The 21593-nt window shown below is 45.9% G+C and overlaps 1 protein-coding gene across 3 annotated transcripts in view; it reads right to left on the bottom strand.

Moving 5' to 3' along the window:
- AP3B1 (adaptor related protein complex 3 subunit beta 1) overlaps positions 1-21593 on the bottom strand; it is a 1440584-nt gene that overhangs the window by 295805 nt on the left and 1123186 nt on the right. The gene's annotated exons all lie outside the window — the stretch shown is intronic.

Below are 21593 nucleotides of genomic sequence, written 5' to 3'. Positions count from 1 at the left end.
GATGGACAACCTGACATTTAGGACAGAGTTAAAGACTTGGTTGTTCTGGCAGGCCTATTAGTCTCCCTCCGTTCTTTAGGTGTGCATTAAATTTGATTTAGAAACTCCGCTGTACTTAGCGCTAAGGAACCACTGGGTGAATAGTCACTCTATAAGTGCACTATAGCAACACTCCAGTTGGATCCTTAAGCCCATTTTAAGCACCATAACAGCACCTGGAGTGGTTAGACATAATGACAGTGTCAGTTTATGTGGGCAGGCCGCTTTGCTTGCATTACTGGTTGTTTACTGGTTGTTTTACACTGTGGACAACAGAATCTCATCGGTTGGTTGAGGTTGGTGTTGTTCTACTTCCTCAATGGCTCAGTCTTAAGACTTAACAAGCTTTGCAAAAAGGATAGTGACTGAAAGATTATAATATTTCGCCACCAATAATTATTTTGGGACAACTCAAGGTCCTTTCTACCTTACACTCAGATCTCTGTGGGAGGAACAGGAAGATCAATACAATACCCGCTTCGAATGCTTATTCCATTCAGGTAAGAAAGTAAATGAATGCTTACTGTATTCAGCTAGGTAAATTGCTATGTAGTATACCACCAGATAATAAGAACACTTCTCTTCTTTTTTTGAAGAAACATAACAATTACTCCTGCTGCCAGAGACCACAGACTGTTGGTGGTGTGGGACAGTCCCTCAAGCCACAAGTGGCAATGTGTTTTAGGACAAGATTTTTTTTGTTTTGTTTTTAGCTTCCCAAGCTCAAAATAACTCCATGAAGTTCTTTCAAAGACGATAAAGCACTGGATCAGGGAGTGCTATCTAATGGCTAACCAGACTACTACCCACTGTACACTACTTTCTATGAATCCTGACTGACCCAGGCCTTCAATTCTGCATTTAGGAATCATGAGAGAGACTGGAAAGCAGGATCACGTCTCTGACCTCAAACGTGCAATATACTAGCTTGTTGGAAAAAATTTGCTTAAAAGAAAGATTCTGAAATAAATTACCTGACCAGGAACATAAGATGATTGGGCATGGATCAATATCTGGCCCCCATATTTAAGAGGTCAGCTTACAGGGGAAAAGCCTGAAGGTTCTAATCTACTAAGGCCAGAAATGAACTCCAAGCAGCTTTAAACAAACAAAAAATTGAGAATCACAGTGAATTCATATGGTTATTTTAAAATAATTGGTTTGTTAGTTCCTGAATGGCATGAACCCCTATGTGTTCAGATACCCAGTTCAAGATAGAATGATCTTTAATAGTCCACTATATAAATATCCTTGCCCAGTTACGCAGAAACAATGAGGAAGCCTATGAAACAACTGTTAATAGGGAGGCCCTCTAAGCAAACCAATCTAGGTCAAAGAAGAAAACGTTGTCTACTTGTATTAGGCCTTCTCCATCATTGGCATGTCCTTTCAACTCAAAAACCGTTTGTCAGCTTATGTGTGGGATCGATAAACATTTTAATAGATAAAATGTTAAGTTTTTTAAATGCTTTACACAGGAAACATGCCTTCTGGAGGCAACATCTTCTGTTTTTTTGTTCACATAAAATCAGTGTATATCATTTGTAAGTACTACAAAACATATTTGACTGCAGCCTCGCCTAGCCCTGTTCCAAAAACAAAACAAAACCTTGCAATTCAAAGTGCATGGAGATGATGGAGAATTAGAGGATTATAAATAAGTAACTTTAATCTTCTCCATCATGGAGTCACCTTTCAAATTCATAAAGATAACTAGAAAACACAAAGCCTATCCCTCTGTTACAGAAGCAAGTAAACCTAGAGGCTAGGGAGAGGAAAGTGAGAATGTAGGAGGGAGGCCTTACCCACTAAAAGATGAGGACTCAGCGTCAAAGCACCAATGTTTAGAAAAGCTGTGAACTGATCTCCGGGTGGCCATTATTCAAATAGTAGCAGGACATTTCTTAAAATGCATTAAGCATCCACAACCCAGCTTCCTCTCCTATTACTCCAATTAGTCGATGACTTTTTGCCTTTTGGGTAGATTTGCACTGTAGAATTAATGAACAAGTTACTTACCTTCGGCAGGGCTCTGCTTTGGGCTCCCTTTAAGGTTACTTATTGGCTATCTCAGCCTTTCTAATATTGCCTGATCAACCTTCCCTTTTCAAGTTTCCTATTGTTGGTAGATTCCTTAAGTTCTCACCATTTGTTTCCTCCCACTGTTTATCATGCCTCAGTGGGACCTCAATCTTGTCCTTACTTACTTAATGTGTGCTCCTTTTGAGGCGTTACACAATTGTACCTTACGGCTCCTTACTTGCCATCACCTCTGCTTGCGGAGTGAGTGAGCTTCAGGCTCTTTCTTCAAAGCACCAAATTTTTGTCTGTGCACACCGACAAAGTGGCGTCACGCACTACGGCCTCATTCCTTCCCAAAGTAGTTACACCTTTTCATGTAGGCCAGTCCATCACTTAGCCTACTTTTTATGCACCTCCACATCCTTCTCATGCAGAGGAGAGTCTCCACCGCCTGGTTCCAAAAAGAGTGTTGGCATTCTACCTCAATCGTACTAAAGATTTCAGGGTGGATGATCAACTCTTTGTTGGATATTTGGGTGCGAAGAAAGGGAAGGTGGTGCAAAAGAATACCATCTCACGATGGGTACTACTTAGCATCAAAATGTGCTACGCTTTGGCCAAGAACCAACCCTTTGAGGGCTTGCGCGCTCATTCCACCAGAGCAACTGCTGCTACCACAGCGTCAGCACACAAATTTCCTGTCCTAGATATCTGCCAGGCAGCAACATGGTCATCCCTACACATGTTTACAACGCATTACTGCCTGGACAGTCAGGTCCGCAGGGACGGCTACTTTGGTCATTCAGTCCTGCGGGACTTTCTAGTATGATCTTGGTTCGCACCCCACCAACGAGGATGGTATCTATTCTAAGGTAAGGAATCTGCAACTAGAAGTCTCTATCAGATGAACAAGTTACTTACCTTCAGTAATGATTTATCTGGTAAAGACACATTCTAGTTGTAGATTCCTTACTAACTCCCCCCCCCTCCCCCCCTCCATGCTTCCCGCTTGTGAACTGATTTTTTGGGACAGGGATTACCAATTCAGGGCCTTAGTTCTGGTGCACCATTTGCAGTGTTCTTCATGACTCTGCGCTCTGACGTAGAAAGTCGTGAAAAGAAACTAACGTCACTGCACTGAGGCGGCATCTATATACGACTTCCGACGTCATCAATGCGACCACAACTCCCGCGGAGTCAACCAACGCCACTTAACAACACGCAAGGGTACTGCTCGAAGAAAAATCTCCAGATCCAGTCTATTGCCTGGGGGACATTTTAAGTTAAGGATTCTGCAACTAGAAGTTTCTATCAGATATACACATACATACATTCTCATGACTGACTTACCTCTTGTTAAATCAGCATCAGGTCAAACTGAGATGAGCCTACTGTCTTCTTCATAACATGAGCACCACTGATTCAACTGCAAAATGTTTGTAACTGTGGATGTATAATTCACCAATAGCTGTTTCTATTGTGGATACTGTAGGAAGCTGGCTCTGTATATACTATATCAAAATGAGATATAGTGTGCACAGAGTCCAGGGGTTCCCCAGAGGCTTAACAGAGGCTAAAGTAGATAATACTAATGCTCTCTTTGTGGTAGTGTGGTCGAGCAGTTAGGCTTATCAGAGGGTAGTCCAAGGCATTTGTTGTACACACAGAGACATTAGAAGAAACACACACTCAATGACAATTCCAGATCAATGGTTTTTATACAGCAAAAATATATTTACTTAATTTATTTCTAGACCCACAAGATTCAAGTTGTAGGTAAGTACATTAATAAATATGTACTTCACATATGAATCAATATTACTTTGTTTACAGTTTGAGAATAGATGGCAATAATCTGTTTTAAAAGTTGACACTGCAATTTTCAGAAACAGTTCCTGGGGGGAGGAAAGGTTAGCACGATTTACAGGTTCGGACTTGACAAACTTCCAGTCTCCGGGGGCTAGGAAGTCCACAGGTTGGGGTTCAAGTTAACCCCAAACACCCACCACCAGCAACATGGGGCCGGCCGGGTGCAGAGATCAAAGCTGAGTTAATGGGCTCCTATAGAGACAGGGGGTCGGTTCCGGAAAACCACAGGCTGGACAAGTAGGAGGGCCGCCAGCTGAACGTAGCTGCACCAGTGGTCGGGTTCTCCAAAGCCTGGGGGGCTGCAGGTGCAGTGTACTTTTAGGCATCGAATACCGTCGTCCGGAGCTTTAGGGGTCAGGGGGGGTCCTCTGGATTCACACCTCAGGCGTCGTCATGAGGAGCAGGAAAGGCCAACCCAGGGTGGGGCACTTGCTCAGAATCGCCTGGAGATCCTCTGTAGCAGTTTGGGCCAGCTGGACACGGGCCCTGGGCGTTGTGTGCAGAGTGGTGAAGACTCATGGATCCGGGGAGGCTCTGGAGGTGTAGTTTCTTCTAGAACATGGCCACTGTTCACAGAAGTGCTTTGTCCTTTGTGATGTAGGGCAGTCCTCTGGAGCTTGGCAGAAGTTGTTGGTCCTGCAGGATGCGTCGCTTTCTTGTTACAGGTTCTCTGAAGCATGAGACAGGCTGGTAAGGCTGGGGTTAAGCCAGTTTGCGTCTTCCTTTTTCCCTGCTGGGGGTTCGCTTAGCAGTCCTTCTTCTTTCTTGTGAGGTCACCAGGAATCTGATGACTTGGGTTCAGGTGAGCCATTAAATCCTGGATTTAAGGGCATCATAGGGGTCAGAGGGCAGTAGCCAATGGCTACTGTCCCCGAGGGTGGCTACACCCTTCTTGTGTCCACTCCCTGTGGGGAAGGGGACACAAACCTAACCCTACTGGTCCCTGTCCTCCAAACTAAGATGAAGGATTCTGCAGGGAGGGGGACATTTAATCTCTAGACACCTTAGGGGTGGTCTTAGCTTGGCGGTGGGGGGAGGCATTCACTTCTCCCTGTTTTCCCTGCTGCTGAAAGTGGGGCTTTGTCCGGGGGGCGGGCAACTCCACTACCTGTTTTGCTCTGGGGCACTGTAACAAGAGGCTTGAGCCGTTGAGGCTCACCGCCAGGTGTTACAGTCCCTGCAGGGGGGGAGGTGTGAAGCATCTCCACCCAGGACAGGCTCTATTTTTGGACATACAGAGCACAAAGGCTCTCACCCCATGTGGTCAGAAACTCATCTGGAAGTGGGACACTGGCACAGACCGGCCAATCCTGCACTAGCACTTTGGCTAACATACAGGGGGCATCTCTAAGATGCCCTCGGGTGCATTTTTCAAGAAATCCCACACTGGCATCAGTGGGGGTTTATTGTGCTGGGAAGTTTGATATCAAACTTCCCAGTATTCAGTGGAGCCATTATGGAGCTGTGAAGTTTGTAATGACAGACTCCCACACCATATGCTCAACATGACTACACTGCACTTACAATATCTAAGAATGGACTTATACACTGTAGGGGGATATTGCTCATGCAACTATGCCCTCACCTGTGGTATAGTGCACCCGGCCTAAGGGCTGTAAGGCCTACTAGAGGGGTGACTTACCTATGCCACAGGCAGTGGTTTGTGGGCATGGACACTGCAAGGGGTGCCATCTTGACTTTGCCTTTTTCTCCCCACCAGCACACACAAGCTGCAAAGGCAGTGTGCATGTGTTGGGTGAGGGGTTCCCCAGGGTGGCATAATACATGCTGCTGCCCTAGGGGAGCTTCCCTGGCCACAGGGCCCTTGGTACCATGGGTACAGTTTATTAGGGACTTAATTGATGGCCATGTATGTACCAATTGTGGAAACAAATGTACAGATTTTGGGCTAGAACACTGGTGCTAGGGCCTGGTTTGCAGGGTCGCAGCACACTCTCAATCAAAGTTGGCATCAAAATCAGGAAAAAAGTGGGGGGGAGGGGACCATGCAAACAAGGGCACGTTTCTACTGCATGCAAACACTGATGGACCAAAACACTATGGTGGTAATGGTGTTTTTAGCAATATTGTCGGGGAGGATAAACACCTCTCCACGTCCTTGATACCCTTCAGGTGATAAGCAGAGATTTACAAATCCAAACAACATAACACGACAAACTTGTAGTGGTGGTATTGGGGCTGACAGTGGTGGAGGAAATGGTTCGTGTTAATGGTTTGCATTAGAGAGTGCCGAAAAAAACTAAAGTTGTCGGCATGTTATGCTGCCTGCCACAAGCAGAATAATTATTAACTAGTTGTGGGGTTTTGTTCCAAAGAAGGCTAAGAGATGAACTCATGGTGGGGTTAAGTTCCCACCAGGTAGATGGGCAAATAAACAAATGCCAGACCTGGCTTGCAGGCCATGTGGATCTGCATCTTTGTTGTTTTCCAGCACAGCAGTCTTTGATTTATCAAGCCAGGCCACATATGTTTTTTCCCCTGGTCTGGAGGTAAATGAACACACTCCTCTCTCCTGTGACCCCACTCTTCCCCCCCGCCAATAGAATTCAGCTATGACTACAGCTGAATCAATGTTGTTGATTACAGTTGCATATAATTTGTTTAGAACCCACCTGACCTCTAGTCACCTGACACATGTGCACCAGAAGCACAGCAGTCTCCATCCGGTCTGGTGGATGGCCTGTCTGTGAAAAGCACCAGCCGCAATAAGGTACAGCAAGGACTCCTCTTCCTGATATAAAATCAGCTTGACAGCATGGGCTGCAGTAACAAGCAGCTTCTGTTGGAGCCCTGCAAATTCAGCTGGCTGCACAGTTAAGTCAAGTCTCCTGGAGGCCTCCATGGCCACTTCAGCATATTGTCTACACTTATAATTAATTAGCACTGCTGTCCAGTGGCCCCCAGCCCAACCTGATGGTTCAGTAAGACAGGAAGGCAATTTATAAATCACTGTGAGGTGACAAAGACTAGTGAGGAAGTCCAGTACAGTACTGAACTTTACAAGAGGGTCATAGGTGATCTCTGAGGGGTATCGTTTACTGTCATGGCGCCACAATTTACAGCACAGTCATTTTTTTTTTTTTTTTTTTAAATGAGAAGTCGGTCAGTGATTTTTTCAGGATTTTTTCAGTAGTTTCAAGACCTTTTAGCGCTTCTTATTGTTCAAAATGTGGTAATTATAGTTATCTCTATAAACTTAATTGTCTGGTTTCACACGTGAGAAAGTGTCACGTGAACCACTGCGCATTTGGCAGCAGATATGTCACTCATTAGTAACCAAAAACAAGAAAATGTCACAAAAACAATCTGAAAAATTGGCAGCTATGATTCTCTAGAGAGCGTTCCGTCTGTATATATTCATTTTATGAAACACCTTTCTCATACTAGCATATCCTACAGACTGGACAACACTTTGGAGTTTTCTTACTTAGTGCCTCATTATAAAAAACACACAGAAGAGTGGGTTTTCAGCAACATACAAATATATGCCACTCAACAATTGGGATTAAAAAATATCATGCCTGGTTTGCCCTTTAATTTGCAACTCTTTCTAAACATTACAGCATAACATTACATTTCAAATGAAACACACTTTATTAATTCAATTTAGAATTTAATCAGAATTAAAACACTATTGTAAACGTTTAAACTGACAATGACATTTTGAAGCAAATGACACTATAGAGCAAAATTGTTTTAAGAACAGAATTTTGTAACATTTATATGCTATGTTAAGGTACTGTCAGTAACACAATAGATATTAGCATTCCACAGTACTGTCTGTGCCTTAACTTAACGTTGTTTCTATGGTCAAGCTCACTGTCATGAGGCTACAGCATTAAGAAAGGTCCTATCAGAGTTTCATGAACGTCCATGAATCATTAATTCTTCATATAAATTTCAGAAATTATTTTACACAAAAACTAATTTCATTTCGAAAACCAATACCACATGGTACTCAAAGAGAAACATCTGAGCTGTAATGTAGTTGCTGCATATGCAAATCCATTTAAGTGACACTATGTACACAATACTTCTTGTACAATTAACGAGACAGAATTCATGTAGTCTGATGAATGCAATACTGCATTTATCTGAAGTAGACACAAGAAATACTTAATGTACTCTATAAAAAAGTTAATTGCAGGGATTTTCCTATCAAATCTATAATGAATCACAGTAAGCACCCATAATATTTGTTTTCAACGTGCTATGGTACAAATAATACCATGATAGAAGCCCAGCAACAGGGGTAGATTGGTCCAGGAATAACATCAACACACTACACTACAAATGTGGACTGTACTGGTCCCTTTATTAAAATGAGCAAACAAAAAAGCAGAAGCAACTGCTAGTGAGCTGTGCCTATGTTAAGGCAATAACAGACAAGTTACTTACCTTCGGTAATGCCTTATCTGGTAGACAGCCGCAGATTCCTTATCTAAGAATTCTCCCCCAGGCGTCAGACTGGAGCCGGATATTTTTCCTCAGCAGTACCTCTGCATGACGGTAGAGGGCATCAGGCGACTCCGCAGCAAAGTCGACCTCGGACAGGACGTCAACGGACACCTTATATTCCCTCCTGTGACGCACTGACATCGGTTTCTTTGTTGACCAAAAGCTGCAGAACAACACGGAGCCACAGAGAACCTGGCAGTGAGATAGTGTATAAGCCAACCAGGAAGGAAAGGACACGTTGTGAGATGTACAATAACAATAAAACAGCCAAAATCCCCCCAAGCAAGACTGAAGAGTACACAGTTTGCAAAGCGGGGAGGACGGGTGGGTCGATAAGGAATCTGCAGCAATTCCTTATCTTAGAATTAGATACCAAAGCAATCCCATTTCAGGAGGAGGGATGCAAATGGATCTCACCAGTCTCACAAAGAACAACCTGACCAAGAAGAGGAAATAACCAGGCACAAGACAGACAGTGTGAGAAGATAACATAAGTGACCCATGGGACAAAATGACCGGCATATCAATACGGGATTTGCGAAGTCAGTACTGGAACGGAAAGTCCCCACAGGGAACGTGGCAACGACAAATGGGGCAGTCAGAGCCGCAAAAAACAGCAACAGGAGAGTAAAATGTTAAACATGTGCAATGGACCTTCAAGAAACAGACACTTAACACATGTGAAAGAGAACGTGAAAAGTATAGATGTAGAAGAAGTCAGAGAGACCAAAAAGGGTATGAATGACTAGCGGAACGTGCAAGGGAGAACTATCTCACAGCAGAATGGAAGAGCACCCAGGCAGAGCATACATCTGAAGAACACATAAGCTTAGGCAGAAGGTCACTTTTTACCAAAGGAAAAAATAGAACACTCAAAAGCGTACAAGACAAGCAGTAATGGGTGCCCCAGAAGAACCAGGGAAAAATAACTCCAGAACCCAATGGGCAAATAGAGTTGAAGGGACCAAAAAGGGCCCACGCAAAAAGTGCAGTGTGTACGTATGTATAACAATGCAGGGTTTTATATAAGGGCTAAAGAAAGAACCCTTGAAGTGGAAATGGAACAGCATAGGATAAAAGAACTCGACTTCCCCGTGTGTACACAATACAAAGAATGACACTGAGAAAAGAAAAAGGGGAAGAAGGGACCCCTGTCAACGAAAACAGCCATGAAGAGGCAACAAATGCGGCCATGCGTAGGAATGGAAGGCGGGATAATCATCCCCTCAAAAAGTAACCGACAGAACTGTGCAGCACAGAAAAGAAGAAAGAAACAAAGCAATGTAATCCATGGAAGAGGAATCGGACCAGCCATGGCAACCAGAAAGGAAGACCAAGGCAGGAAAGTAACAAAGAAATGGAGACACGTCATAGAGACAGACTCAGAAGACAGCCTCACCACTAAGAGCATAACCGTGGCCATGAGGGCACGGAAAATCCAGAGGATAACAACAACCAGAGGATGAGACGTTAGCTGGCCTGAGAAATATGGAAGGTGTAAAAGGAAAACACCTAGTGCACAGAAGAAGGATAGTACCAACCCTGAGCCATAAAAGATGTAATATCCAGGAAGGAACGGTAAGAAACAGTATCAGTAAACAGATGAACAGGCAGGCAAGAGACACACGTGGAGGGAACAACCCTTGAAAGGGTGCATAAAAGGGGAGCCAACTGACCTGAGAACATCCAACTGACCAGTGACAATGGAAAGAGTACCGACAACGGTAATAAAGAGATAGCACACATCCTAAGCGATCACAGTGGATAATGAAAGAAAGGAGGAAGACCAACAAGAAAGCCCATGGTAGTAACCAATACTATACCGCTCATGCTGGAGTGAGAGGAAACGGTAAAGCATGGTGCTAGAATAACATACAGAAGGACAAGGAATACTTTGTATTGTCAAGAAAATAAAAGGTACATATTCTAGAAGAGGTAGTACTGCAATAGAACACACAATACCTTGTGTGAAGGAAAGACCGTGGGTAAAACACCACAGGAGAACTATAAGCCCCAGGAATGTACCAAAGGGAACAATGACAGGATGATATAGTTGGGCATGAACCGAAAGGGAACGAATGGAAATGAGGAAGGGCATTCTTCCGGTGGATAGTACTGTTCCAATAATTCCATTAAAAAAAAAAGTTTTTATTTTTAAAATAATATGAGGTAAGTGACTACCCACACCCCCCAAGACAGAGTGGGAACCTACAAAAGGCATCAATATGGGCCTGGAAGCAGAGAAAGATAAGGTGTAATATAGAACCTTAAGAAAGAATGGGTAAAAATCCTTCCGTAGGAGAGTCGGAAGATAGCGCCCATGGCAGGAATCCTAAAACAAGTTAAGAAAGCCGTGGCTCCCAGAGGAGTATAAGAAAACATCCTTACTTGGTAAGGAGGAGGAGGAAAATGTAGCAAATAGCAAACACCAGAAAGGTTGAAAGAGCAAATGTCAAACACAATCTCTAACCAACAGAGATGGTAGGCAATCCAGTAAGAGGTAAAGGTTGTCGGAAAGCACAACAAAAAGAGAACCACAGTTTGTGGTAAAAAAAAGACCAAGATGTGGCAGAAGTGATCCACCACTGGGGATGTTCAAATGATAAGTAGGGCTCATGGTCATGCCTAAAAAGTAGAGCTGCTGCTCTACACGGCGATACACCGCCGAAATGTAAACAATTCTGAAAGAGTGGGGTGCGAACTGACGTCAAAAGCATTCGGAGCACATGGTTTGAACTACTAGTCCACCCATCCTTAAAAGGGCGCAGAGCACCATCAGTGCAAATGCAAAAAAAACAACATGGATTAAAGCATCAATTAAGAATAGGAGTATACTCTGGAGCGAATCAGAATCAGAGGGCTGCAAGAAGTGCAAGAAACATGTAACAGGAAAGGGCGGGTATGAAACAGAACCCACACCTGGTAGGAACATGGCAAATCAAGAAGACTTGCAACAGAGTAGGTGAGTGGATCTAGAAGAGAACGGTACATCAGTCCCCATCATGAGAATCCCGAAAACGGAGCAAGTCAAAATCTGCATATGCACCAACAAGAGATCTGCCATCAAATGGCATATCAGGGAAAGCATCTTGCAAAGGAGCTGAATAATTAGAAGGCGACAACCAAGCCCTGCGATGTATGACAACAGACGCACCCATGAGCCGACCCACGGAATCGGTAGTATCCATGCCAGTGCGAACTGTGATCCGAGTAGCCTGCTGACCATCTCTGATCAAAGGCGTCAGGGCAGTACGAGCATCCTCAGGAAGAGATGGTAATACACCCTCCACGGACTCCCACAGAGCATGTGAGAAGCAAGCCAACACACAGGAGGTGTTAGTGGATCGTAGTGCGGCACTAGAGGAAGCCAACATGCAGCGTCCAGCTGTCTGGTCTCTTGGTGCTGTGGCGCAGGAGGAATTTGCACCACTTCAGGAATTCCCAAAGCAGTTTGCACCACAAAACTCCAGAGTAGTAGGGTGTGGGTGAAGGCATAAGGGATCCTCTTGTGCCGGCTGGTGCCTGTGGGATATAGAACGGTCAACAGAAGGACCAGAGACAGGCTGGTTCCAGAGATCGAGTAGGATGTCGTAAAGAGCCTCACAATAAGGCAGAAGGGGTTCAGTGAAAGACATATCCGGATGAAAATCTAATAACAGGTCTGTAGATAACTGCACCATTGAAAGTTGCAGTTGCAAAACAGCTGCTACCTGCCTTAACATGTTTGCAAAGGCAGTACTGGCTTCCGTTGCAAATCCAGGTGACGAGAGTAGGCTGGACGCTGGCAAGGAGTCCAAGCCAATTGCAGTGGCTAAGTCAAGCATCCAATCAGACGATGGAGCGGAACAGGACCCGTAAAAGTAGCCTGAGGATGTGCGGAAGACTCAGAAGATGAATCCAGACCAGTAACCACATCCAATTTTAACTGCGCTGTCGGGGATGACTGCGGCCGACATCAAGTGGGGGAAGCCTCCTTGGAAGCGGCGTCGTCCGACTCTGAGGAAATCAGAATCGGAGTGTCAAACGGAGTCGATTGGGCCAAGGGGGCCATGAGGGGTGCTGAGGCAATAGGATCAGGTGGAGACTGAGGTCGCAAGAGCCAGTGCACCGGAGCCGAGCCAACTCCGGAGTCAGATTCTGGAGGATGAATGGGCACTGCGGTTGAACCCACCAGCAAAGACCCTGTCAGAGCACTTGCCACCTCCTTAGTGCCAAAGGCGCTCCAGAGGGGGGGGGGGGGCTGGGGGGGGGGGGGAGGACCCAAAGATTGAATGCAGGGACTTGTAGTAATCCCGCATTTCGGCCAGCGTCACCCCCGCGCCAGGATATGGCAGAAAGGAAGGGGTAGCCTCGAGCGCAGATTCTACTGGAGCAGAGCGCGAGGACGGTGACGTCAAAGGGTGTGACAGCATCCGGGAAGACTTACTTGGAGACGCTGATGGACCACCGGACGTTGACGAAACCATACGCGAACGACTTCTGGAACGCTCCTGGGACTGTGTGGAAAAAGACTGGCAGACACCGCAGGGAAGACTACTTGTCCACCTGCACCGCCAGGAGCTTCATACGATGCTCCCTCAAGGATTTGGGCTTCAGACGATGGCAGGCATCGCAGTCGTTGGCGTGGTGATGAGAACCCAGACACCACAAACACACCAAATGGGGGTCCGTGACCGACATTTGTTGGGTACAGGAACCACAGGGCTTAAACCTAGAAGGCATATACACTATTTGCAAGAAAAAAACACACAAAAATATCAAGAGAAAGACCAAAAGGGCCCGAGGTACCACTACACCGGATCCCAACTGCTGCACAGAAAAGTAGAAACTGACATCAGTGCATCGGAGGAGGGAATATATGTACTCCACTGACGTCATGTATGGAGGTGACGTCGCCTCGGAGTCACTCGACGCTCTCTACTGACATGCACAGGTACTGCTGAGGAAAAATTTCCGGATCCAGTCTGACACCTGGGGGAGAAGTCTAAGATAAGGAATCTGCGGTTAGTTGTCTCTATCAGATAAATGATTTTCAAGATCAGTTCCTTTTGTATATGCTCATAACACAGCCACAGACACACCATTTTCAACTCTGGCATATATTACAGACTCAACAAAATGTAGGAGTCTTCCTTTGTAATACCCAATTATTGTGACACGAGGTAGATTGAAGTCTCTGCAACATAATACTACCTTGCAACTATCAGACTACGAACAGAAGAGCACACACTTTCCCCTTTAAACTTTGCATTATTATTTAAAAAAATTGTTTCACTTATTGACAACTGTACAGTGTAAGAGCATGCATGTTTGCCAACAAGGTCATGATTATTCGCAATATTTAAAACTTCTTTTTTAAGTCAGTCTTGAATAAATTGGTATGAAAAATTGGTACTTTCCTTTGAAGGTCAGAATTTAACACATAATTCAAGACAATTTCTGATCACTGCAGACTCCATGTTGGTAGAAAAAAACTCTTCTGAACACTAACAGAACTGGGTGCTTAAATGTTTGTGTGCTCTGCCATTAACAATCTCATACTTACAGTCCCCATTTCAACAATTAGACCAGGAATTGATGCCCCATAAGATCCTCATAATGGCGGACAAAGATTTTGTACTTAACATCATTACTTGCCCTTATAAATCTCTGAACATGTTGACGAGATTAAAGGACAAGTTATGTAGCATCTCATTGGACATATGTACAGTATTTAACAGATACTGCCAAAGCCAACAGGTCTGGCTATTTACTAGGAAAATGGCTTTGTTCTACGGCAAAAGTATGTGAGTGTTTGGACAAATGGGTTGATGTGAGAATGAGTCAATGTCTGAATGGATAATTGTACAAGTGACTGGATGTAAGCATAATTAACAAATTAGTTTGTAAATGGACTAGATCTGGGTTCTGCAAAGTCGGTCCTGGAGAGCTGGGTCCATACCAGATTTTTATCATATCCACATTTGGAAACAAGATGTTTCAGAAATCTACATTTTTCTAAATGTGGATATGCTAAAAATCTGGCATGGACCCAGCTCTCCAGGACCGACTTTGCAGAACCCTGGACTAGATGAATCTGTGACTGCATTAATGGATGCAGACAAGTTACACTGGTGTTAGGCAGCAGTAGAGATAGGGTCTGACAAAAATGCCAAAAAAAACAATACATCATTTCAAAAATTACAACAGGGCTAGGCACCACTGTGTCAATGATAGTAAAACACGTAAAGAATTACCAACATTAAACCACTGCATACATTTCAACAGGAGTGGGCATCATTGTGCCAAGAAAGTCTAAAATACATAAAAAATTAAGCTAGTGCAAGTATTATGCACAGATGTGCCTCATCACTCAATAAGCACTAGAGTATCAAACCTTTTACAAACTAAAAAACACAGCTAGGTGGAAGTTTTATGCATAACTATTACCATGCACTTGCCGACATCCTTCAATCAGTAATTTCAGTAGACTAAATCTTCTGTCAAGATTGGAGACAACTTCCTGTACCAACAATTAACATATTTGCTTAATAAGATTCAGACACTACCTTTGTAGTGAAATGTTTCACAGAGCTCTTCTTACCAAGTTGATCAGACCCTAACATAAAAGATCCATTTCCTGAAGCTTACAAACATTATATCACATCAGTGAGAGCTAAGAACTGTAGGAAGCTGGCCTGGTGTGCGGTGGACACCTATGGTGTTATTACCCTATACCAGGTCCAGGTATCCAGGTACCCCCTTATTAGTGAAGTGTAGGCAGTGTCTAGGAAGTCAGTGCTCTCTAGAGGTAGCTGTGGATGAGCAAGCAAGACTTATCTAGGAGACAAGCAAAGCTTATGCAATACCACTATAGTCACACATAAAAGAACCACACAGTGTTACACAAATAAAGGTACTTTATTGTAGTAACACAAATGCTAGAATACTGAATAGACAATCCACCAACAGGAGGTAAGCAAACACACTATTATATACACATTAGCAATCAGTAAAGAGCATAGAAAGCAATAAGAATTGGCAAACGTATAGGTAAACAGTGAGGGCCCTATGGGAAGCCCAAATCATGCACTAAAAAAGTGGAATATGAAAGGCAGTCCCCCTCCCAAGGATATGGAATCAGTAGAGGGGATCTGGAGGAACTAGGAACCTCAAGAGGTGAGTACCAGAGTGACCCCCAGCAACCAGGAGAGGAGAGGTAATCACCTAGTGTTTCCCAAAACCAACAGGATGACTTTGGAAAACGATTATGCATGACCCAACCAAGACTGGAATAAACCAAAGGTGGAACCTAACAGAAGAGGACCAGCAAATGAAGGGGACCAAGTCCGGTTTGTGTTGGCGTGTCCAGTTGTGGCAGGAGCCACTACCCACCCTTCTGTGAATACAGGACCAGGTCGAAAGTGGATGAAGAAGGCCAGTAGTGCAGCACCTGAGATGAAGAGAAGTCCCAGGAGTGATGCAGGTGGTGTCCCACGTCGGCGGTAGAGATGCAGTTGGTCGGTGATGCTGGTAAACCACCAAAAAGCCTTGGCAAATGCAAGAGATGGAGAAGAACTTTTGCAAGGCTGAAGAGGACCAGCAAGGCCCAGGGGACTCGAACCAAGGAGGGAAGTCTGGGGTGACCCTCAGCAGTCAGGAGAGTCACAGGAAGAGGAGGCAGCCCCGAAATGCAAGTCACTGGCAGCAGGTACAGCAGTCGCAGTGAGGCCCACACAGCACACCTAAAGAGGAGTCCCACGTCGCTGGAGCAGCAGGCAGGAGACTGTGTTTTGCAGGAAGTATTGCTGGGGGTGGGCTACAAGGAGCCTGAAGATCCCTTGGAGGAGGAGCAAACGAGCCTTGGTAGCTGCAAGAATTGGGGTGCACAGAGATACTCTCCTGCAAGGAGAAGCAAGGGCTTACAGTCTCTCAAGTTAGACAGCTGGTAGAGAGGACTAAGGGGACCACTCCAGACTACCACCTGTGATGCAGAATCCACGCAGTTCTGGAGGAGAGCAGATCCACGCAGCCGGTCGTCATTGCAGTTGGTGCCTGCAGATGCAGGGGAATGACTCCTTCACTCCAAGGGAGATTACTTCTTGTGCAGGCTGAAGACTCGCCGCCCTCAGAGGACGCACAGCTGGGAAAATGTTGCAGTTGCTGGAAGGAGCCGGAAAACCAATGCTGCAGAGCGGAGTGATTGCTGTAGTTGCAGATTGACGGTTCCTGGAGGGTCCAGTTGCAGTCCCAAAGGCTAGAAGATGAAGTAAACAATGCAGAGGAGTCTTGCTGGAATTCTGCATATTGAATCTGAGGAGCCACCTAAGAGGGAGACCCTAGATAGCCCAGGAAGGGGGATTGATCACCTAAGAGGTTGACCACCTATCATGAGGGGGCTGTAACGTCACCTACCTGACCTGGCCACTCAGATGCTCCAAGGTGCCTCTGCCCACCTTGGATTCAAGCAGAATCAAGCACCCACCTGAAGGAACTCTGGGCACCACCCCTAGCGTGGTGATGGACAGAGGAGTGGTCAACTCCCTTTCCTTTGTCCAGTTTTGCTCCAGAGCAGGGACCAGGGGTCCCTGGACTGGTGCAAACTGGTTTATTCAAGGAGGGCACCAAATGTGCCCTTAAAAGTATACAGGTGGCTTGGGGAGGCTACCGCTCCCAAGCCATGTAAAACCTATTTCTAAGGGAGAGGTTGTTACCTTCCTCTCCCAAAGAAAACCCTTTGTTCTGCCTTCTTCTGCTTGAGCTGGTGAAGTAGCAGGAGGGCAGAAACCTGTCTGAGGGGCGGAAGCAGCTCGGGCTGCCGGAAAACACCAGAAGACTGGTAGGAGCAATGCTGGGGGTCCTGTAAGGAGCCCTCAGAGTGCATGGAATCATAGAACCAATACTGGCAACAGTTTTGGGGTATAATTCCGACATATTTGATACCAAACATGCCCAGGTTCAGAGTTACCATTATGTAGCTGGACACAGGGAGTGACCTGTGTCCAGTAGACGGGTAAAATGGATCCTCCACACTTAAAGTCTAGTGCAATGGAGCAGGAGTTTGTAGCGGCACCTCTGCTCATACAGGGGTGCCCTCACACATAGGTACCTGCACCTTGTCCTGTATTTTAGGAGGGCCTACTATAAGGGTGACTTACAGTGACCTGGTGCAGTGACCTGTAGTGAAAGGGTGCATGCACCGTTTCACGCAGGCTGCAATGGCAGGCCTGCAGACACATTTTGCATGGACTCCCATGGGTGGCATAATACATGCTGTAGCCTGTGGGGAAGCCCTGGAGCCCCAATGCCCTGGGTACCCGAGTACCATGTACTAGGGACTTACAAGGGGGCACCAGTATGCCAACTGTAGGGTGTGCAAAGTCCTAGGCAACCAAATTTAGAGGGAAAGAGCACAATCACTGGGGTCCTGGTTAGCAGGATCCCAGTGAAAACAGTCAAAGCATACTGACAGCAGGCAAAAAATGGGGGTAACCATGCCAAACAGAGGGTACTTTCCGACAAGAAACACCAGAGAGAATGCACAAACAAAACCTACAACAAATAGACACCCCACAACATCTTTAAAACAAAACAAAACAGGGAGCTGTCCGTTTTTGAGCGAGCTCCTGTCACCAAGCACAATCTAGTCTCATCTTGCCTGACCCCGCCAACCTAAAACCCGCCCTGGCCAGCCCCTCATTGTACGCCGGCGCTTGGGACACCAGAGGCCTGTCATAGAGTGAAGGAGGGGCAGCGGCGTGGCAGATCCAGAGGCCAGGCACCCAGAAAATAGTGGCGCCGGCGTGCTCTGAATGGGCCATTTTCCCTTCATGAAGACCTTGTGGGGGCATCTTTGAGGGGACACCCAGTGGCTCTGAGGAGGTGTATCATTTGGTTGGTGCTCAGCAAGCATTTAGGGCCTGGATGGATGATTAGGAGGCCATACTGGTAGAGTGCATGTGTTCCATAGAGCTGCTATTCGCCATAAGAACCCTTGCTGTAGGCATAGCACTCTTTCAGAAGCAGCTTGACTGGCTGGGGTAGTGGGGAGAGTCTACCCTCCTGGGGTTTCTGAGTGTCAGTGCGCCCCGGCCAACTGCACCTGTCACCCTGGCTGGGGCCCGCCTGTGCATCCTCATCCCATGACCTCTCCCTGCTGACCTGTTGGTGAATGCACATCTTCTTGGCAACTCAACTGCAGCAATCCACGAAGCGGGCTACTCGTGCTGCCCCAGGGCAAGCGGGACAGCTTCTTGAGGTCTTCAGCATCATCCTCTACGCTCCCCTCTCTGCTCAGCGGTGGGGCGCAACAGACCTTCACAGTCAAAAGCCACTTAAACCTAGACGGACCAATATATCACATCCACAGCAGAGGGCAGAGGCCCGGCAAGGGGGACATGGGGGGGAATACTCAAGGCAATCCAGGACTCCAGAGAAGCAGTGGAGTCCAAGGTGGAGGGAGTACATGTTGAACTCTCACTCATGCGGCAGGATCTCCGCAAGGGGGCAGAGAGGGTCTGTAGGAAGCTGGCCTGGTGTGTGATGGACACCTATGGTGTTGGCACCTTATACCAGGTCAAGGCAACACCTATTAGTGAATAAAGACAGTCTAGGAAGCCAGGGCTCTCTAGAGGTTGCTGTGGATGAGCAGCCAAGACTTACCTAGGAGACATGCAAAGCTTAAGCAATACCACAATAGTCACACGGTATCTTATCACACATGAAAGGGACCACACAGTGTTACAAAAATAAAGGTACTTTATTACAGTTATACTACACATGATTACTTATAGGCAAGCCCCTCAGCCGGAGGTAAGTATAATATATATATACACACACACACACACAATAGCAATCAGAAATTAGCATAGAAACAACAAGCATTGGCAAGAATTGTAGAAAATAGTTAGGACCCTAGGGGAGGACCAAACCATATACTAAAATAGTGGGATGAGAAGTAAAGTCCCCCATCTAAAGGTGTGGAGTAGTTAGAGGGGAACTGGGAGAACGCGGGACCCCAAGAGGTGAGTACCTTAGTGACCCCCAGCGACCAGGACAGCACAGATAAGTACCTGGTATTCCCACAGACCAACAAAAGGACTTAGAAAATGGATTGTGCAAGAACGGGACCAGACCAAAGGAAACCAAAGGTGGATTCTGGAGGAAGAGGACCTGCAAAAGAAGGGGACAGAGTCCAGTCCACAATGAAGTGTCCAGTCGGGCAGGTGGCACTACACACTTTTCTGTGGATGAAGATCGGTGTCGAAGGGGAAGAAGACGACCAGCTGTGGAGTCCAGGAGCAGCAGAGGAGCCCTTGGAGTAGTGCACATGATGACCCACGTCGGTCATTGGGTCGCAAATGGTCAATGGTGTAGGGGAACCACCAACAAGCCTTGGAAAATGCAAGAGGAGCAAAAGAAAAGTTGCAAGGCTGAAGAGGACAAGCAAGGTCCAGGGGACTTGACACTTGGAATTGAGTCCGGGTTGTCCCTCAGCAGTCAGGAGAGTCAGTAGAAGCATTCTCAGTCTCCCACAGGCAACCCACTGGCAGCAGGCACAGTAAGTTGAAGTGAGGTCCAATCGGCACACCTGGAGAGGAGTCCCATGTCTCTGGAGCAGCTGAGGACAGCCTGTCCTTGCAAGGATGAAGTGCTGAGGGCCAGGGCTACTCAGAGGAAGTGGCTAAAGATGTTACAAGGAAAGAGGAGTGTCTAACAAAAAAGGTTACATCGTATGTATACTAAAACTAAGTTTTGTGAGTAAATGTAAATCTCTACATTTGGCCAACCAAGCAGAGTGAAGTAAATCAACAGGAACAGTGTGGTAAGACAAGACATTAAAATATGCAGTTTGAGGACAATAGCCAAATGCTGTGTACGTGTAGAAAGTGAGCCTGTTTTAAAAAATGATGCAGCATGGCAGGAACTTTCGTTCTGCCCTGGGTACCTAAATACCATATACTAGGGACTCATAAGGGGGCACCAGTATGCTAATTGTGGGGTATGCAAAGTCATAGGCAACCAATTTTAGAGGGATAGAGCACAATCACTGGGGTCCTGGTTAGCAGGACCCTAGTGAAAACAGTCTAAGCATATTGATAGCAGGCAAAAAGTGGGGTAAACCATGCCAAAAAGAGGGTACTTTCCTACACACGCCACCTGATGGCGTGCAAGGGTACGTGTGTACTGGACATAGGTCACTTCCTATGTCAAGCTGCATAATGGTAACTCCGAAAGTGGGCATGTTTGGTATCAAACATATTGGAATCATACTCCAATACTATTGCAAGTATTATTCCATGCACTTTGAGGGCTCATTAGAAGACCCTTAGCATTGCTACCACGAGTCTTACAAGGTTTTCTGGGCAGCCCAATCTGCTGCCAGCCCTCAGACAGGTTTTAGCTCTCCTGCTGCTTGATCTGATCAAGCCCAGAAAAGCCGATCCCGACTACTCCTCCTGGACTCCAATGTGACTTTTTAGACTTGGTCCCCTCTCTCCATAGGTCTTTTCCAGGAATTCACTGCTGGTTTCTTGCAGTCTTCTCTGGGCGTCTTCTTTTCTTCTTTTTCTTCCTTTTGGGTGGTTTGGGAAATTCCAGTGATTTACTCCTGCTTTCCTGGTCGCAGGGGGGTACTGTGTTACTTACCCCTGTGGTTTTATACTACTCCCAGCTCCCCTCTACACATTCCACTTACCTAGGTGGGGGCCTGTGTTTGCATTCCATTTTTTTAGTATATAGTTTGGGCTCCCCCTAGGGTCACTACTGAACATTGCTATTTACACTGTTTTCTAACCTTTTCTATGCCTATTTCTGATTATTAGTGTATATATTTAGTGTATTACTTACCTCCTATTGGAGGGTTGCCCTTCTAGTATTTTGTGGTATTGTGTTCCAAAAATAAAGCACCTTTATTTTTATACAACTGAGTGTTTTCTTTCATGTGTGTAAGTGCTGGGTACTACAGTGGTACTGCATGAGCTTTGCATGTCTCCTAGATAAGCCTTGGCTACTCATCCACAGGCTTCTAGACAATGCCTACACTTCACTAAGAGGGGATACCTGGACCTGGTATAAGGTGTACATACCTTGGATACCCACCACACATCAGGCAAGCTCCCTACATTTACTGATTCCAGTGATTGATTTATTAATACATGCACCCTGAGGGCACCTTAGAGGTGCTCCTTGAAAAACCTACCAAC

Source organism: Pleurodeles waltl, chromosome 1_1 (genome assembly GCF_031143425.1).
Source record: "Pleurodeles waltl isolate 20211129_DDA chromosome 1_1, aPleWal1.hap1.20221129, whole genome shotgun sequence".
Taxonomy (NCBI): Eukaryota; Metazoa; Chordata; class Amphibia; order Caudata; family Salamandridae; genus Pleurodeles; species Pleurodeles waltl.
The sequence above is the reverse complement of the archived record's forward strand: the minus strand, read 5'-3'. Positions and strand labels throughout refer to the sequence as shown.